This window comes from Pelecanus crispus, chromosome 1 (assembly GCF_030463565.1).
Source record: "Pelecanus crispus isolate bPelCri1 chromosome 1, bPelCri1.pri, whole genome shotgun sequence".
NCBI lineage: Eukaryota > Metazoa > Chordata > Aves > Pelecaniformes > Pelecanidae > Pelecanus > Pelecanus crispus.
Window position 1 is genome coordinate 100,203,476 of NC_134643.1, and position 21,915 is coordinate 100,225,390.

Sequence of the window (21,915 nt, forward strand, 5' to 3'; positions counted from 1 at the left end):
ATATGACAAAAAGCTGGTGGGTCGAGATAAGGACAGGGAGAGGTCACTCAGCAATTACCATCACAGGCAAACCAGACTTAACTTGGGGAAAATCAGTTTAATTTATTATCCTGCTCTGATTTGACTGGTAATGAGAAAAAAACTAAATCTTAAAACACCTTCCCCCCACCCCTCCCTTCTTCCCAGGCTCAACTTCACTCCCAATTTTCTCTACCTCCTCCCCCGAGCAGCACAGGGGAACAGGGAATGGGGGTTGCGGTCAGTTCATCACACGTTGTCTCTGCTGCTCCTTCTTCCTCAGGGGAGGACTACTCACACTCTTCCCCTGCTCCAGCATAGGGTCCCTCCCATGGGAGACAGTCCTCCACAAAATTCTCCAATGTGGGTCCTTCCCACGGGCTGCAGTTCTTCACAAACTGCCTCACCAGGGGCTGCACCACTGGCTGCAGGGGAATCTCTGCTCAGATGCCTGGGGGCACCTCCTGCCCCTCCTTCTTCACTGACCTTGGTGTCTGCAGAGTCGTTCCTCTCATGTATTCTCACTCCTCTCTCCAGCTGCAGTTGTGCAGGTTTCCCCCCTCCCCTTCTTAAATATGTTATCCCAAGGGCACTACCCCCATCGCTGATGGGCTCGGCCTTGGCCAGCAGTGGGTCTGTCTTGGAGCCGGCTGGCATTGGCTCCATTGGACATAGGGGAAGCTTCTAGCAGCTTCTCAGATAAGCTACCCGTGTAGCCCCGCCGCTGCCAAAACCTTGCCACATAAACCTAATACAGATTCACATCAGAGATCAATACAGTCTGCCTTTATTAACCAAGATGTTACTTCTAACATTTCTCTGAGTTACATCCCTCCTTTTTGGCATTTAAAGGAGGCTTCAACCACTCTAATTAAAACTCAGGATGATCCGAGATTCCAGTGGGAGGCAGGAACAGTTTGCTTCAAGTGCTGTCTAACCACACATTCAGTTTCAGGGAGAGATGATTAATCACAGGCTGTTGGCTACCAGTCAGGACAATTCATCAGCCCACGCTCCCTTGTGCATAGCCTCTTCCAAGGGTCAAAGCTAATGAACTAGTTGAGGAGTAACCACAGCTCACAATACAGGGACAAGCTTTACAGGTGACTGATAACCCTTCTCCTACCAACAGCAGATACTAAGGAGAAAGTAGTGGCCAAAAGCAGGGTTGGTCCCAATCTAATCTACAGACTGTCCCCACATACAGGTTCAAGTAACCGAAGCGGATTGTGTGAATAGGTGTGCTAGCCACAGCTTATTTCCAGATCCTGTTTTCAGTGGTGCAAGGCTTCTATGCAGTCTTACTGAGCACACGTACAAAATCCAGCATGTCAGGAAACACACTAGAACAACTGCACACTTGTGGATCAAATACCTTGAACAAGCACAATATGGAGGAAAGCGGAAGCAGTAGAGTTCTCCTTGCCATCCACATCAACCTATAGCTATACTCTGCTCTTTAGTGTAAAAAAAGAGAAGAAGAAAGATACCACCTTTTGGGATTCAAACAGTAACTAGACAGGACCCTGCCACTCAAAAAGCTTTCATTAAAGGCAATTTTTAAAAGTTTAAATTATGATATAATTACCGCAGTGTTGGCATCCAGACAAGAAAGGTCACACACGAGCTGTACCAGTGCCTTTTTCTGGCTTTTACTGAAAACGGCTTGCAATAAGCATGAGGTAAGAGTACATGATGTAATAGTCTCTTGTCTTAGCGACCATATGACTACCCATAACAACTATGATACTGTTTATAAATTTTCTGCACACCACTCCTGAAATCCAGTATATATTGTGACTAGGCTAGGCAATTGCCAGAAATACTTGTATGAGATTATATGGACACATGACTGTTATTGCAGGCTCCTTACAGAAATCAGAATGGAAGGAGAATTTTAAAAGCAAAAAATAAAAAGCTGTAACCATCTTGAGGAAATCTGACAGCAAAGAAGGGAAGACAGGGATATCAGAATATTTGCCAGGAAACAAGTAATTTATTCATACACACCCATTATTACATCAGCTGTTGCAGTGCAAGTCACTATTAACGAGTTTTGAGAACAGTGGTTTTGTCATTGACTGAGATTATTCCAAGCTTTATAAGGTCTTCCCAATTTTAAAACTGGTACTCAGTAGCTCTAAAATCCATGCATAAGAAAACCATCAATAGTAAGTCGTGATGGGTAATAAAACTAATATGGAACCTTAGGAAGTTTACAGGGCGATCCAATAATTCATAATTTTATAAGGCCAACATTTTAAACATCAACACCTGCTTTTGTAGTCAGAAACTTGGTACTGCAGAGAAAGACTAGCAGCTGTTCTAAGAAAGGAAAAAATATAATGAACAGCAAACATCTCAGCAAATTCAGACTGGGACTTGAAGGACTCTAAAGAATTCTGGAAGTCCTGAAACGAGAAAGAAGCCTTCTGTCTCCGTATTAAACTATTCCAGAAATAATAAGACTAGCACAATCTCAAGTCACAATCTTGTGACATGTTAATAAAACAAGGAACACTTACAACCAAAATGCAAAACATCAATTTCAAGATCTCAGAATATTTGATTTTTATCATCAGCAAAAATAACGATTTCTAAAGGATGTGGAGATTCTGCTTTGTCTCTTTTGGAGACTATGGGCCTGTTAATTGTTGACATCAAATTGCTGGGAAAAAAAAAATCTTTCAGAGTCCTACCTAGTAAGTATTGATGTATGTACTCTAATTCCACTATCAATACCATTTCAGAATTCATTTCATTCTCAGTGAGAATTAACTGTATCATAAGCATTAACACTGAATATTTTAATTTGCAGTGCACGTACCAAGCCAAAAAGCAAGTAGGAGAAAATGTTCTCATGGAAATACTTTAAAGTTTGAGGGGTTTAACTATGTTCTTCTCTGCAGCTGGGGTAAGCTAAGCGTGTATGTATGATCAGTTATGGTAGTTCACTCACCCTTGTGCAACGAAATCCCTTGTAATGCCTCCACCAGAGTATGACAACACAAATGTAAAGCAATGTGATTTGAGAGATCATACATAGCTTATGCAATGCAAGACTGGCAAAATGAACAGAATACAGAGTTTTAACATCTGGCTGAAATGATGATGTCAGGAACAAGGTTTCAGATTCATTCCAGAAACCAAGAATGCTTCTGGAATGCAAAAGATACTGTGTAAGAGACAGGTTTCATCTGAACCTTAGGAGAACTGGGCCAGTGGCATATAAAAATCAAAAAGGTCACAAACAAGACTTTAAATCAAAGAATGCAAGAAAACCATCAAGTGCAGAAGAGAGCATGGTTGAGTGTCATGCTATTAGAGATGAAGATGCAGAAGTTCCATATCTTCAAGAAAATGGAAAACTGGAAATAAAACCCAATTTGTATCCTCTGTTTGACTAACAGAAAGTCACCTAAGCACAGAATCAAGGCAAAACAGTGGCACAGATACTTGTACACAAATGGTCTTGATCTAAGAAAAAAAATATAATAGCAATCAGATTGCAGTTATTTCTGTTTACATTGGACAAAGGTCCTACACATATTTAACACAGCCATTACATACAATGTCAATGACTGTTTCTTGGAACAACAGTTAGGGAAGCCACAAGAGAAGATGATGTGACTCTTGGACTTGGATTGCATGCACGGTCTGATTTTAAAGCTTACAGGTGAGTGGCTTCCGTGTAAAAGCAACAATAACATACTTTATTCAACACTCCTACAGCACTGACACTGAGAGAAGTATATGCAAAGTGCAAATTACTTAAGCATACTACCCTATACTGAAAAGCAGAGGATCCATATATACTGCCTAGCAAAAGAAAGCTGCATTCATAAACTATACAGTAAATAAAGTATTAGAAACAAGGCAACATGCTACAAAACATTGAGATCATGTCCAAATGGGAAAAAATACCCAACCAAACCAAAAACACACACCAGAAAAAAAAAATCTGAAAACACAAAAATCTGAACAGATTTAGCTGTAAAAAAAACCACAGTGGGACAGGCCAAAAAAGAGTTTGAAGAGCAGCTAACAAATGGAGGCAGAACTTGTAATAAATCTTTCTTCAAGTACATCAGGAATAGGAAGCCTGCCAAAAGAGTATGTAGGACCAACTGATGATCAAGATAAAAGGAACACTTAGAGAAGATACACCCATTTGCAGCAAAGCTAAATGACTTCTTTGAATTGGTTTTCACTGGGGACTCCCAAACAGCAGCCATTCTCATAGGGGCTCATTAAAAAAATATTGCAAAATGAACTGTAACAAATCAGCAAAACGACACTATATTCACTCAGGAGTTCTAAAATGACTTAAGGATAAAAAGGCTGAACTATTAATTGTGGTATGTAGCCAAAACTGCTTTATTATCTGAACTCAGGAAAGCTCCAGGGAACTACAGGCCTGTAAGCCTGGCTTCTGTAATAGAAAAGTCATGAGGGACTGTAATAAAGCATGGACGATACATTACTATGATCTCTCCAGAAGGCTTTGAAGAAGCTGACTTGTGGGTAATGGTGATGTGGTTCATGCGTGCTTTTACTTCCAGAGATCTTTCACTAACTCCTTCATTAAGGCTGTTAAGGAACTTGAAACCATGGCGTAAGAGAGGAGGTCCTTGAATGGATATTTAAGAGACAAGAATCAAAGAGGAGCATTTGAAATGTCTCTTTCTGAACAGCCATATGTTTCCCACATGAATCAAAACCAACCAAGGCTGAAGGACAGAAAAACTGGGTAGAAAAACTGGGTAATGGTCAAGGGGTCAGCATGTCAGAGGCAGTGGTTGCGTTCAGAAGACAGTGAGGCATTTTTTCCCATAAGAATTAACATAATGGATGACAGATACACATGGGACAGCAGAAGTGTACACATTTTAAATAAACCCAGACACTATATATAGCATGGAGGCTTGAGAAGGAGCAGCAACATAAGAATCATCAACTGTAAGAGAGATGCTGGCTTTTAAGAACATCATGACTCTGAAAGGTCTCAGGTACTTCACTCATGAGACTGACTAACTTACAATATTTTACTTGTAAGCATTCTTGCTGCTTCTTTCCAAACTGTTACATTGAAGAATGACAACAGGGATTGACTTTTACTGTCTTTTTTCCAAAATAGCACCATAGCTTTTTATGCAGTGGGTGTTTGGTCTGTGGAACTGCCTGCCAGGGAATGTCATGGATACTAGCAGTTAGTATGGACTCAAAGAGTGGACAACCTAGAGAGAAGAGAGAAAATTACTGAAGAGAGAGCTTCACAAAACCACCTCTAGTTCTGGAAGTCCATTTAATCAAAAATAATGCAAGTCTGAAGGAAGTGTTATATATGCTTGTCCTAGTCACAACTGGGTACAAGAGACTGGTCAGGACCTCCAGTCCAATCTAGTACAGCTTATGTTCTTCACATTCTTCGCATCTAAATGGAAATCAATCTACTTGGCATACATACATGCCTGATTAGTTTATGAAGATCTCTTTCCACTAATAAAAGACATACTGGAGTTCCTTTTTTTATTTTACTAATGTCAAACCACTATAAGAAACCAAATTTCATTCATTCATAGAAGCACAGAACTTGGCTTGGAATTAAAAGTACATAAACCTGATGTTTAATTGAAAAGTTAAAATGCTCATTAAACATTAATAACATAACTTTCCAGCTATAGACCTTTCTGAGATTTCCCAATGAGATGCTTAAAATACACCACCTCGTTTCTATGTCATGATATCACTATATCAATCTATACATCTATTTTAACACAGTTTATGGCCATATTGGGTTTGCGTGTCAAGGTTTTGGTAGCAGGGGTGCTATAGGCATGGCTTCTGTGAGAAGAAGCCAGAAGCTTCCCCCATGTCCAATAGAGCCAATGCCAGCCAGCTCCAAGACGGACTTGCCCCTGGCCAACACTGAGCTCATCAGCAACAGTGATAGCACCTCTGGGATAACATATTTAAGAAAGTGGGGCGGGGGGTGGGGGAACGGGGACTGCACAACTGCAGCTGGAGAGAGGAGTGAGAATACATGAGAGGAACGACTCTGCAGACACCAAGGTCAGTGAAGAAGGAGGGGGAGGAGGTGCTCCAGGCACCGGAGCAGAGATTCCCCTGCAGCCCGTGGTGAAGACCCTGGTGAGGCAGCTGTGCCCCTGCACCCATGGAGGCCCACGGGGGAGCAGATACCCACCTGCAGCCCGGGGAGGACCCCACGCCGGAGCAGGGGGATGTGCCCGAAGGAGGCTGGGACCCCGTGGGAATCCCGTGCTGGAGCAGGTTTACTGGCAGGACTAGTGACCCTATGGGGGACCCACGCTGGAGCAGTCTGCTCCTGAAGGACTGCACCCCGTGAAAAGGGCCCATGCAGGTACTGAATTTCTTCTTACAATTGAAGAAAGTTTATTACTCATACTGGAGGATTCTTAGAACTGCTAATAATTCCATGCAAATTTACCATCACAAACTTTTAAAAGAGCAGTATTCTCAAATTCTACATTATACTTCTTGCAAATTTTGCAAAATCCCACATAAACAATAAACAAGAAAAACATGACTATTACACTCAAAGCAGAATTACCAAGTCTCAGAATGAAGGAAAAAAGTATCACAGCTACCAAAAACTCATAAATGAATCTACCACTTACCAAGAAGGACGTTCCTTACCCTGAGCAACAGTCCTCTGGAAATGTTCAAAAGTGAGACCTACGTTTAGATGCAACTGCTTTTTTCTTTCAGTTCTTGAAGCCTCCAAAATAAAATCCATATAAAGATATCAAATTTGTGTGTCCACAATGCAAAAACAAGCTTCAAAGAGTAAAAGAAATGGTGACACTTCTATCAACATTAGCAGTGAGACTTTGCAAGGTAAAACAATGAGACCACAAAAAAAACCATGTGAAGTAGTTAGGAAACACCAACAGAGCTCATGACATAAAAATTATGGCTCATGAAGATTTCCATGAAGCAAGCAAGGATTACACACAGCCTCTTTGCAAAGTACTATTTAATGTAGGTATTTAAAAAAAGTAATTATAAAAGTAGTTTGTAATCTAATGATTACAAAAAGTCTTGGGACAGTTAAATGCAAATAACCTGTGTGAATTAGTCAAATATGCTTTGAACTTGGGTACTATGAGTTCAGTACAAACTATTCATATTTTGTTAGACTCCTTCTAGGAACAGCAAGAATATGGCCATTCAGATCAGTTATGCAGTTGTAAACCAACAACACATTCTTTGGACAGACCTATCTAGCAGTTAAAAATTACATCCAAGTAACTATGGAGAAAGAACAAATGGCAAATGTTGAAGACTTTTATAAGACCTGGGCACTTACTAAAGAGAAAACAGAAAACTAAGTTCTTTGAAAATAAAGTACTATGATAATCACTTGTTTCAAAACACCAGCAAGAACAACCTATCTTTGACTTTAACAGATAAAAAATCCCCAAACAAAATGCAGGGTCGGGAAGAACAAGTTGTTTTAGTGACAGTAAAACTAACTCAGCACAATCTGCACCCTACATTCCACACCACTGCCACTACTGTAACCCTCTCATTTCCTGAAGTCTTCCTCTACCAAAAAGCATCAAATTCACCCCTGTATCCTCTTAACATTTCAAATGAAGTTGGAGCTCTCTCATTTGTCCTCCTATAACCAGCTGTCTGAAAGACAGCACAGTTCTGTTGCTGTTGCCAAACTACATGTGTGGTGGCTGGCTCACTTCTAGGCATGCTGAGTATCTACTCATCAGGCTAAATAGTGTAGGTAATCGCTCCATTCATGCTGATACCTACTTTTTGCAAAGGTGTTAGAGTCTTTTCTCACCTCAGTAGCTGCTTACTTTCACATAAGCCACTTATTCACAGACTAAGAAATATTTTTATTAGCAAACAATAACTACAAGTTGAAAATCATATATATGAAATGTATATGGCCAAATTCCTTCTTGAATGAACTTCAACTAAACTAATTTCACCCTTCAACACTAATTTGTCTTTTAATTAAATTAATCACTTCTGAACCAGAAATAAAATCACACTAGGAATAGGAATATTTTATCCTTCTTAAATGCTTGGTAACAGAGGTTAAAAAAAGCTAATACAGAAAAATAGCCAGGAATTCTGTTGGGGGGGGGGGGAAGAGTGCTAGCAGACACGGTGTCTTAATTAACACCTGATATAAGGCAAGAAAAAAAGCAGAAAGTGGATACAGAGTTAAGCAGAAAAATCCACAATTTCTGACAAATATTTTTTATTTCATAAATACTGATTAATTTGACACATGCAGCTCCAAGCAGTCTATGCTTCCCCCTTCAATCTTTTCTACTACATCGTGAAACATCAGATCCTGTGCTAAGGTTACATCTTCAGGCGAATCATCCAATATTCACCATCTGTGAATCTTCCCTTTTGAAAAGGTTATGCTTGTGACTAGCAGAAGCAAAAGTGAGGGGGGCAAAAGGCCTATACATCCCCAGGGATAGGCTCAACTCAGCTTTTCAAGCTTTCCTAGCCTTATTCAGCAGGCTTGTATGATAAACCCACACACCCAATAATTCCTTGAACTAATTATCAGGGGAGGGAGGGACAAAAAAGAAAAAAGAAGCCTCTTGAGAAAAATCAGCCAAAAAAATGAGTATATGATTCATGTCTAGGTTGACACAGTGTATTTTACAAGACTCCCAAACTAGCTACATCATGTAGCATCATTTATATAACATACAAGATAGCCCAACTATTGGCACATACTGAATCTCAAATTATTGTTTGCAAATATTTTTGCAATATTTGTGTTTTATAGCACATTACCAAATGTTTACAAAAATGACAAACTTCCCCTTCACAGAAGAGATCATCTATTTAATATACCGCATTAAATACATGCCTGCATAGGATTTTTGACTGACACTGTTATTCATCATGTGGCCACACAATCATGACGAAATAATTATAACACACAGGAAATCACATCTAATCTATTGCCTTAGATGAAATGCATCCTTCTCCATAATAAATTTCAAAGTATAGTAAGATCCCAGCACTATATTATGGGCAAATGAAATTTAATTTTGGAAACTGATTGACACTACAGGATACAAACGAAAATATTTTTGCATGTAACAAAAGAATCTATGTATGTACGGTATAATTTCCTGTGTAAACAGAGATAATAAGAGAATACACATTTCTTGGATAAACAGACAGGGATTTTATTACACAAAAAACTAAATTAATTAGTATTAGCTTGCAAAGTCAAGAAATCAGGAGTAACAGCAAGGGCCCTCTGCACCCTTAATCTATCTAACCTGTATGATAGTCATGATCAGATACTACTTTACTCACAAGAGTCCTGCCTCATCCAGCGTACAGGGTGGTTTACACTCTCTGAAGACAGCAGCTGAATAAAGACTGAATGGCAGGAAAATAGAACATATGCCAATGAACCCTGAATAACCCAAGACACAGGAAGCTAAAAGCAACAGGAGAACTAGGAAAAGAGCTCAGACAAGAACAATTTTTCATATGGTGGTATAAGCACTAGCTGATTTTAATGTTAATTTTGAAGCCATATTTGAATAATATGGTGGATTTGAAAAATGCAGGAAAGCTTCAATACATTCATATGCTATAACCTTGCAATCTGGTCCCTGAAACAGTTGTCTTCACTTGCAGATGGAAACAATCCATGGGTAGAGAGAAAGTAATCTGTTGGCTACATATTCTTTCATCCTTTTCCTACTTAGTGTAAGAAAATACTCATGGTGAGGCTGTTAGAACAAGTTCATTCAGCATCTTAAAAACATTATTTTATTAATACGAAATGCAGTTGACATGATTTTGAGACTGAATAATGCTTGCCGTATCTTTGGCTAAAGAACTAGACATTTGCCAGAAGAAACTTCTGGGCAGTACCCTCCCCTAATCAAAGAAAACAATCCATATGTTTTACAAACAAGCTGAAGAGGAAGATACTGCCTGCTCATAATGGACATGTAGCAGAGTTTCCCAACTATTTTTTAATAAAACCGCTGGACACCCATCAGAAGTTCGTTCTCCTGATTGTCAATGGGAGAACCTGCCCTGTTAAAATGCTGTGCTAGACACACTAGCATGATGCCATTTCTCTGAAGCATGGTATTAACAGTTGGTTAAGAATTCTGTAACTGATCTTCTGATACATTTTACAGTAGAAAATTTCACCAGTCCCATAACACTCACACTCCCCAACTCTCTGGTGGGCAGAATGCCAAAAAGAAGAAAACAGACCAGATGGCTCTTACCATTTTAAGCTTTCCCCCACAGGCTGCCAAACACCTAAAAAACTCCATTTCAAATCCTTACAGAATTCTTCTGAAAACTACACAGAAATTCTGTGGGTTTAACTGTCCATTCCAGCTTCATCGCTTTCTTCTCCCCTCAAATACATTAAATGTATCTATTTCCAATGAGATATCTATTTTCTAACCAGCTTTAAATATGCCAAGTATATAGGCAGAAAGGAAGCAGTATCTTCCTAGGTCAGAATTACAGAAAGATTCTCTCCTCTACTCACAGAATACAAGAACAGCAGTCAGTTGTCCCCATATAAAAACAGGCTCAATAAAAGAAAGCAGGACCACCAACAAAAACTTATTGTTATGCAGTCAGGAAGTAAAGTAACGCCTGTCTGAGCTCATGAACATTTGTTTAGGTATTATGTTAGACAAATTCTATTTAAAAAATAAATTTTAATTTTTCCTAAATTTCCAGTGAATACTTTATTACTATAAGCAAATTACTTTGTCAACCTGCTGGTAAATACGATTGCCTTAGTTGTGATCGTTTATGATTAAGCCACAAGGATTTTTTTAAGATGTTCATTTCATTACGTTTGCTCTTTCTCCTTATCTTTGGTTAAAGTCATTTGGCATTGCAACACTAAAATTCAGGGAATTTTAGCTTACTGGAAATTATTCTAGCAATTCTATTTTTTATGAACATGCTTAGGGCTAAACATCAGGCTTTCATCTGCTTGCACAATCCTTTAACTTGTGGCTTACTCATGCAGAGTGTCATATAACACAAGAGATTCAGAATCATCACCATCATGAAGTGGCAAGAGAGTTGTCAAAAGCAAGGAAACTCATTTTAGAGCATCTGTGTATTTTCTTGACTTAAAGGAATGACTAACACCACTACCAAAAAGCCTAAAAGTTGAGAGTTTGAAAAAAAAAAAAAAAACCACCAAAACCAAAAAACCTCTACATTGGGCTGGAACAGATTTATTTATTTTTTCCAAGCAGATACCTCTGACACTCCTTCCACTTCTGCAAGTAAACCAAACCAGATGAAAACCAGGGGAAGAACACAGGATAATGTTCATCTTAACAAATCCTAAAAGAAGCAACAAAAGTAATTGTGTAGTTGGAAAGCCTGGCCACCCTGATTTGCTTGAAAGCTGCAGGCACTTCACTGATACATTTTTAAAGTCTGAACACCAAAAGCTATCTTCATTACACAGACTAAAATTCTGCTGAAGCTTGATAGGAAAGCAGAGGATAAGAAAAGAAAATTCACTTTGTTTTGCTGACATCGCTGCTTGCTTATCTGACTAGTCTGTCACCAAAATCTTGTTTAGTCTAGCATCAAACACATCTTCTTGCCAGTGAATAAGAACACATACTCAAGCAGTTGACCCAGATGCAATCTAAAAATAGTATCCACTATCAGACATAAAACTCAGAGGCATGTTGAAGTGAAGAAGAAATTAACATCTCAAAAACTCACATCTGAATAACGTTCAAATAGCTTCACACATATAAAAGGAAATTTTGTTCTTGGTCAAGCCTACAAAAAGAAATGTAAAAGAAACAAAAGAAACAAAAAAAACTCCTTAAAGAAAATGCTGAAAATGAACTAGCCATTGACAAGGGCCCACGTTTTCACTGCATTTTGTGGACTGGAATTCTGATGTGCTACAGGACCTTAACACATGCAAAGATTTGCACAGTGAATGACAGACTGGCAAAACAAGGAAGATGAAGATAATGACCTTAAATAAAAGTGATCATTGAGGCTAGTGTTTCTGTCTTGGAAGCTTGGGCTCCTTTTGGCTAAGCACAGATATGAAAGAGTTTTGCTTCTTTCAAAATTTACTTTCATGGCTGCTAACTGCAAACTTTATAAAAACAAGTAACTATGAAAGCACTAAGATACAGAGCCAAAGTCTTCAGATAATATGAAAAAGATGTTTATTTATTTTGTACTTAATAACCTTGCATGACGAATTTGGGAAACCTGTGGTTTGACAGAATAATTTTAAAGTAAAGTGAATAAATTTATTTGATCTCTGAGTAAAACGGATTCACAGAAGACATTTTGTTTCCTTTTGTCCACCCAGTTAGGGATCTGTTGGTGTGCTTTTTATGACGACTGTTAAGTTGGAAAAAAGAGCATTTCCACACCTTTCATACTTCTCAAGTAATACATGTGACACAAGCGAACCAGCTTATAATGAATTCACTATTACTACCATCTACTTACAACCTATTTACATCCTTTTTGTATGGGGAAAAATGTATTTTGCATTGGGAAACTTGCTAGTGTGGTTCATCTAAACAGAGAGGGCATGATATTAGAAAAATTGCATTAAAAGTCCTCAGCAGTGGAACTGTATGCATCATTAATTCAAAACACCACAACTTTTGTCCTGTCCTTTGCAGACACAGTAGCAGTTCTGTAAATCAGTGACATTTCCATGCTGTAAAATTTGTATCCTAGAGAGTGCTGGATTCAGCTAGTCTTTGGGGGGAGCCGACATACCCAAACTGACCTAGAGAAAGCTTTCACAAATAAAGATATCTGTAGGAACACCCTGAACAACTAAAACGAAGTGAGAAGCTCTTTGGTCCCAGTGCTCTGTCAAAGTCAAAATCTTCAGGCAGAAATGAAACCCTGGGGGAATCATATCTGCCAAAAAATTTGGCCCTCACTTTAATATGCATATTTTACATGCTTATTCGGAAAACTACATTAGTCTGGAAAGATACTATGTGCAAGAATGATGATGCATGTTTAGAAATCCCAAATAAATACAGCAATTTATCCAAGCATAAATATACATATAAAAACATAAGTACACCAATAACCACTTTCCTAGAGAAAACTGATTTCCCTCCAACTCTAGGCTTGCATCAATAGGGCTTCCCTCCTTTTAGCTTGTCTCAACTTCCAACAGTTCTGTGTGCAGTAACTGCGTGTAATAAACCATAAGTAATAACAATCTGATGATAAGGATATTGCTTGAATTCTTTTTTTATTTATTTAATTTGAATTATTAATACTAATTGTATCCAGTTGCACATGGCTATTCTCTTTTTAAATACAGGTAGCAGGATCCCAGTTCTTTTTCCTCATCACTGCTGCAGCCGCTGGCATGACCTAAAAATCACAGTGGAGTGTGCCCAAAAGTTTTTCACACCCAGTGCTGCTAGCAGAAAGCTACAAATCTTCATTACTGTTTTCTGACAGTAACTACAGCTTCAGTCGTGAACTAAGAAGGGTCAATTGCTAGAATAATCCCACAATTCAGAGATTAAAACACTGACAACATAATTCCGTTGCTATACAACGTCCACATGGGGAAGGAAAGAACCTTTTGGCAGAGACCAAACACTTTCCAGAGTAAAAGTTTCATCATTTACTTCTCCCTTTTCAACTCTAAGCAGTTACCAAGCCTGCTATGCTTGAACAATTGCCTGGTGGTTTACTCAGCCTGAGGCAAGCAGTGGGTGCTTCAAAGCTCATCCAGATCCACTTGTGATAGCACAGTGATAGTTTATTTTCTACATAAAGCACAACTACCTGTTTCTTCAGTTGATTCTTTGAGGTTTTTGTACTTACTGCACCTTTTACCCTGTCCTCCTCCAGGAGTGCGACTAGAGAAGAAAATATGAAAACCATTTTTTCTGCTGTGGCAGAGACTCAAATGCACAATATTTGGCATAGCTATAGTTCCAAAATGTCCTAATGTGGACATAGCTTTTACTGGCAAAAGAATACTAATTAATGTCACATTTTGCTGAATTAGGCTGAACAGTTTTTCAATGATTTATACTTTTTCCATTGCTACAAGGTTTCAGCAGTCCAGCAATTTTCCTAACCCAACTGTCCTTTAAATAAATATGCCCCTCAGCAACAGAAAACAAGTCTGAAGTCAGGCCCAGATCCAGGGTAAAATTTACACTGTTTCAAGTCACTTCCTTAAAGAGATGGCAGGACAGAGCGAGTCCTTAATTAACAGAATATGCCTATATCTCCATTTCTGCTTTCAAGCTTTGTGTTAGACTTATTTTATTTTGGGGGTATAAAGTAACGATTTACATTCATAAAGTAAGTATTTCCACATTAGAAACATTTTAATTTTCACTCCTGAAATCTTTTAATTTCACCCCTGAATATTTTAAGTGAATGAGTGTCGCCAAATTCCAAAAGAAACAAGATGCTCCCCCCCAACTTCTCCCATTATATTTTTCAAGGAAAAACACAGGTGCAAAGCTGTGGTAGGTTTTTGCCCTTAGGTAAAACGGCAATGACTGCCGAAAGCATCCAGAATGCATACAAATAGCTTGCATTTTTGTCTGACTTGGCATTGTCTAGGTCTTGGACAGATACAAGAAAAAACATGGAACAAAAAAACAACAAGAAGTTTCATTTCAGGGTGTCTCTTTGCCCCCCCCTCGGGGAGCAAAGAAGGACAGGATGATCAGGACTTGTGTTGCTCTTCACTCCCTGATGTACAGGGGACTCTTTAAGCCTCTATGGCCTCCCACTTAGAACTTTTGAGTATTCAGTACATTTATACACTTTTGTTTATAAGCTGGTAACATGTTTAATGGTTTACAACAAGGAAGAGCAATTGACAGCTCTGCAAGTGGTTAATTTTTGGTAGAAAAAGCCCTTTAACTGTTCTATCAACTAGAGTAAAATCTTCTAGCCACAGAGCAGTGAAGTAGAATTGGCACAGTCTTGAGAGAATGAGAAAGCATAAGCAATACTACTTCTCAATTCTGAACATTCATATGAATTTATTTACTTATTAGGATACTAGGAGTACACAGGCCAAATATGAAATAGCCATCCTTCAGCATCTAGTACATGCAGGCTATTCCAAGAACAAATTACAATTCTAGAAGCCAGAGGAATAAACCGAAATTGTAATGCAATGTTCTGGTAACAGCATAATATGCTTGGGAATGAAAAGCTCTGCTATTCACAAAGCAGCTGAAACTGTCTTGAGATGAGCCACTTCAAAGTTACGAAAGCAGACAAAGTGTTAACCTAATCAGTGGCAGAAGTTACTAGTTACTAGTGACTGAAAGTGTAGCAGAAGGCCTATTAATGACAATGCAGAACTTAAATTCTTAAACACGCTCTTCTGATCAAGAGTGCTTTTGAATACCCTCTTCCTGTCCTTCTGTTGTGAAAAACAGAGTGGTGGTAATGGAGAAACTACAAATTCCAAACAATTTCTTTATTCAAGTCATAACATCATTTTCTTACTATCATCCACTGACAACGTGAAATAGTAAGTTTTTGATCAATCTGCAAACAGGCACTGAAAAGGTTATTTCATAAAGAAGTCAGAAGCATGGACTATATGGTACCTGCTTAGAAGGACAAGGAGAGGGCACATCACCTAACAAAACACTGAGTTGGACACACAGTAATCAAACTCTTGGTACTAACTTCTTGGGCTTCATTGCATCTCCAAACCACAACACAGTGCACCAGCCTTTCTAAAATGATTTTGAATGTATTTTGAAAAATGCCATTTGCTGTTTTTCCTTAAATCAGATCACACAAACCCAGCTGAGAACAATACCCCAACCATCTCTCCTGGCCAAGCCCTGCGCTAACTCTGCAGTCATTACACTTCAGCCAGCACCACCTCAGTTCACAGCGAGTACAACGTGCAATTTAACAAAGAACTATTACTGGAATAATGGAAAAATCACAAATTCCCAAAGGCACGTGCAATGTGTGTCTCACAGACCACACCCTTACTGACACAGTACGCTGTATGCAAAGGCTCACAACTTCCTCAAACACCATTTCCCCTCAGAGCACGCCAAAACACTAAACCCAAAAAAAACCAACACCCACATGAACTTTTAAACTGCCTTTTTAAAAAGAGCGCATTGACTACTAAGTTTATTGTCTTGCCTATTTCTAATGACTGAAAAAATACTGAATTAAACCAGAATGCAAGAAGCATGACAAACAGGAATTACACTAACTGGATTACAAATTTAAATACAGAAGGTAAATTGAACACCACTGATCTCAAATGGAAATATTTCATGCCTCGACACCTACTTTTACCTATTTAGAGAATACTACCTGTAAAAGTCTGTCCACCTTTTTTCCAAGTTAAGCATCCAGATATATGTCTCTTCAAAGTAGTCTAAGGAAACTAGAAGCACCTTTCTGCTTAAAAAAAGGCAACAAATGGGAACAATGTGGGGTTTGGTTTTGTTGTTGTTTGTTTTTTTGTTTTTTTTTTACAGAGGAAGTCATTAATTCACCATATTCATCTGCCTGTCCTTAAGCTTGTGCTGCTCAAAATACACATACGTGAGTTTGGGAAAAAAAAAAAGAGACAAACACCAGTGCAACAAAGTGTGCTGATGACTTAGTTACACAAGTCAGCAAAAAAGAGTGTTGAATGAGTAAAAATCATTTGGAAAGAAACAGCAAACAAAAGAAAGAGTATCACTGTGCCGCTGTATAAAGCCAGAGTATAACTGACACAATTGTGCCCCGTTCAGATCCCTTCCCCACACCCCAAACTCAATAAAAAGGAGATGGCAGAACTGAAAATGTAAAGAAAAAAGCAACAGTGGCCAAAGTTAAGAAGTAGATGCTACATGAACAATAATAAATAAATTTAAAAAAAAAAAGAAAACCACCCAAAACTTTTTAGCAAGGGAAACAGCCACTGAAGGTTCCTAAAGATACATAAATCACCACTAGTGGAATAGAAAAGGTGAATGGGAAGCACTCGTTTCCCATTTCCCCAAACATGAAGCCAGAAAGTATTAAACTAAACTAACAAGGGCAGAAATGGAACATACCACATGTTTCTTTTTCCTTCTAAAATACTTCTTTTAAAAAAGCATGTGGGATTCAAAGACATAGGATGCATACAGCGGTTTCTTTGTCACTCTTTCCTTCTCACGCTTTTCCTCTGCTCCAGCATGAGGTCCCCTGGGTCTGCATTCCTTCAGGAAAAAAACAAACCATCCCTGCTCCAGCGTGGGGCTCTCCACGGGCCGCAGTTCCTTCAGGAACACCCCCCTGCTCCCGCCTGAGCCCTCCGCGGGCTGCAGGGAGCATCTCCTCCACAACGGAGAATGCGACTCCTCGCCCTCTGACCTCGCGGTTTCCTCTGTTGGGTTGGTTTGTTGGTTTGGGGGTTTTTTCCCCCTCTCCTGTACCCATCTGGCATGTTCTGCCCTTCTTTAAATACGATTTCGCAGAAGCACCCCCCACCCGTGGCTGCGGGGCTCGGCCGTGCCCTGCGGCGGGGCGGCTGGAACCGGCTGGAGCCGGCTGGAACCGTCTGTGTCCGGCTCAGGGCAGCCCCAGCCGCTCCGCACAGGGGCCGCCTGCAGCCCCCGCTGCCAGCACCTGGGCACCCGCGCCAGGCACAGGGTGCACGCTGAAACACAGACAGGTACCTGGCAGGAGGATTCCCTGCTCTCTAACGACGTGAGAACTTCGATTATGGAGTTTCTGAAGTTTGTGGCCTCAAATGATGGCTTTCTTATGTAACCTCGCCGGGGAATTCAGGCTGCAGTCCTTCCATACATCCCTCTCTCCTACTCAAATCCTTATTTTCAGGAAGCTTACAGAAACTTCATATTGCTGAAACATAAAAAAACCCATTGATGGACAACATGTAAGCAAACTATATGCTCTTAACAGCTTCATTTCCTTAGAAAATCAGACTAAAAATGGTACATTTGGTACTCAGACAGTTCCTGGTATCTTGAGTGCTTCAGATCAGCTTTCCTCCATCCGTCACTATTCCATGCTCCATCTGTTTTCAAGTGTCCTGTGGATGGTGATGGTCTTAAATGAACTAAATAAATTCTTATTATATATTCAGGTATTAAATCAAAAATCCACGGGGGGGGGGGGGGGGGGGGGAGGGGAGACAAGAGTAGATAGGAGTAAACCTATTTTTACACATAGCTGTTCCATGTTCACACTTTTAATGGCTCCTAAATGCATGCCTGCAGTTAAGAAAGACTCAGAAAAAAATACAGCCAACATACAGAAAGAAAATACGTTTGTGAGACACAAAGCTGTGAGTTAGGGGGTATGAACAAGGAGAGGGAGATTGTTTTGATACCCTGTAAAACTATACAAGGTGGGTTTTCACTTTTGTCTTTTGGGGATGGGGAGCGGGATCCAATCCAAAGAAAGCTGGAAAGAAAGTCTGAGAGTGTATCATTTGCCCAAAATAGAAAACAACAAAAGCGACCATTTCAAGCAACAATAATACTGATGATTTCAGTATCATTTTCATTTGAAAACTTTAAAACATTAATAATTATTTCTGTGTAATATACACATGCATAGTTTTGAATTATTCCTTACTTTTTTGAAGTTAATAAATTCATCTATGTCATCCTTTTCTAAAAGCAATTACAGTTTTAACAAATGCACATTCTTAATAGAAAAGGAAATTTTCAAATATTCCTGAGAAAGTCTGGATAAAAGATTAGAGCATTACATATCAAAGAAGGGTAGCAGAAAGCACCTTTAAAAAAAGCAGTACTTTCTATGGGAGATCCACAGAAAAGCAGCGATGGAAGCTTAAACAGAATGCAGAGCCTACTGTTACCTACATATGAAGGTCTTTAGAGAAGGGAAACAGAAATGCAGCAAATTCTTTGATCCCAAAATGGAAATGCAAACTGTTACATAATGAGGATAACAACTTGTACCCATAACAAAAGAGCACGGTTTACCTGGTTGTTGCTTATGAATACAACATGCTTGTTATAAATGACAGAGAATTTTCAGAAATCACAATTTCTTATTTACATGCATAGGCAAAACTTACTTGAGGCTAGTGACAGGAACACTTGCCAGAAGTGGATCACAAATGGAAGTAATTTCAAATCAGACTGAGATTATGAGCTCATCAAAAATATCTCACTTATAATTGTACTTTAACTCATTCATGAATCATGAAGTTAGCATTTGAAGGCTGCTCATCTATGCAGCAATCAGATATTTAAATAAGAGTAGAATAAAAACCCAGAGATGCCTACCACCATCTTATACAGTACCTCCTGTCTAAAATTTTACATAAAAATCCTTTTAATTGCATAAAGGGAATTTGATTCTAGAGAAGAATACAGAGTCAACCACTACAGAGTTACTAACTCACAGATTTCATGTGCATAACCTTAGATTGATCAAACTAATGAGGAAAAGTAATTCTGTATGCAACTTCCTGCTAAATATAATTTACTATTTATACCTTACATTTTTATAGACAATCTATTTCATGACAGCTAATCATTCTTGAAAGAAATACTCAGTTTCCTCCAAAACTGTTTTTAACTGCATTTCTTCCACCCCACATACAGGTTCCCTATATAGAGCTGGGAAAAAAAAACCCACACAGTTATACAACTTGTGTAAATGTCTTCCTCGAATTTTGAATTCTCTTCAATCTTATGAACCTCCTCTCTTATTAAGCATCATAAATGGCAAGGTTACTGATATATCTAATTTCCTAACTGACACATATATTCAGTTGCAACATTTGTATTTTTACACATGCTCTAGGCCAAATTAGTACAGCTGAGGACTATTACAATGGCATGTGGTATTAATTACTGTGGAACACTGACTTTATTAAGTATCTGGAAGAACCTACAGAACAAGAAACACTGTTGATCTTATAAGTGTGTTTTATCTCTGAAAGACCATGTTAATCATTCTGCCTACTCTGGAAAACAACTCCAATCAAGTTAATCTCTAAGGAGGCAAAAGTGAAAGTTAAGGGGAAAAAAAAGTCTCCAGCAGGTAGGAAAAAGAAATCTAAAAAGGTAACAGAACAGGACCTTAAAAGCAAGTCAGAAGAGTGCTAGTGAAGAGAGATGCGCCACAGCAGAGAAATTTTGACTATGGAAATGGCAATGATTCCAAAACAGAATGAACATCCTTTAACTAAAGGAGTGTGAAAGGACAGAGCACCCTTTCCACCTGACATGTACTGACAAGAAGATGATTCCACATGCAGTCCTCCATGTACACATACAAAAGCAACAAGAAGACAACCAAAGCAGCAAATGCTAAAGTGGAAAAAACTGCAGTTGAACAGACAACTGCACTTCCAGAAATGTCAGCTGCAAATCCTAGCCAGTCAGTAAAGCAAGCATGTAAACCTCAAACAATAGATGCTAATGAACCAGAAAGAAGGACCCGAGAACTACTCATTTGCCTGCCTTTGCCACCTGTCAACCTCCAAAATCTCCCCAAAATACATGCATACAATCAGTGCTTATTAACATACTTTACCCATTCAAAAATGCTTTTTTCTTTTCTGCTTCCCGTTAGAAGAGTAAAAGACAAATTCCATTCCAGAGAACGTTCTCCAACAGCATACTTAACAGAGATGGTCACTCCATGAGAGTGGAGACCTCCTGTAAGAATTTAATTTTGTCAGTGCTCAATAGTAACAAGCTTTTCCTCCACTTCATTCTAATGGGCATTATTCCCACTCACGTATCTGTTTTAGCAGCAGCACAGCTATACCAGAGCTTACTTAGATAATAATTTTCAGATTACTAGCAAAGTTCTCCACCCTATGCTGAAGAAGCTCTAGCTGTAAATTTCTAAGCAGCAACATATTACACCGTGACAAAGGGAAGCAGATAGTCCTGAATAATAATGATATACTCTCAGGTAAAGCACCAAAGTTATTTTGCCTCAAGAACTCAGTAATCTATGCATTTAAGTAGAATATATGGGTTAATCAATGACCTGCATTTATTTGTACAAACACATTTGAGTTCAAAACTTAACATCATAAATTTCTTTACCCTACAAATTGCATCCTGCTGAAGAAAATGGTTACATATCAAAATGGTTCCAGTTTTGGAGAACAGCTAAACTGAATACAGAGAATTATGGATTCTTCATAAATAGTTACAATTGTACAGGAAGCAAGGAAGAAACAGGGTTCATGGACAGAGAACAGGGGTAAGCAAGACCATGGAGAATCTCCTAGTCACTTTCTTTTTCCAGAAGATGTAAAACTCTTCTGGTTGCATACACTAAGTTTCTGAAATGACAAGAAGTTAAAAATATAACTGGCAATAACAAACATATTGTAGGTTACATATAAACAAGGAAAACCAAAAACAGTATTTGGCCATCTTTCATACAAAAGCCAGATTAAAAAATTCTAGTGCTTTACCCACTTTCTGAGCATGCTTTCAGTTTGGAATTCAGGTGTGATAAATAGCATTACACTTAAGGCATTACAAACAGGATTTGTAAATCAAAATTAAAGTGACTCTTCTTCCATTCAGACTTCATTAAGTTAGCCTTGTGAGAGAAGATTTAACAATATGCAATATCAAACTAAGGAACTTTCATGCTAGTGAGCTTTTTTTTTTTTTTTTGGTTACCTCTTATGAAATGCATGATTGCTTGGATCCTGGTAACCAATCAAGATCGTTCTACAAAACAATCTGAACAGAACTACGGGTTAGAAAGGCATTCTTAGAAAAATACAGATAGGAGAGTCAAGGGAAGAAAAAACCCTCCTCTCCCAAAAAAATAAACCCCCAAAATGCAAACATATGACAG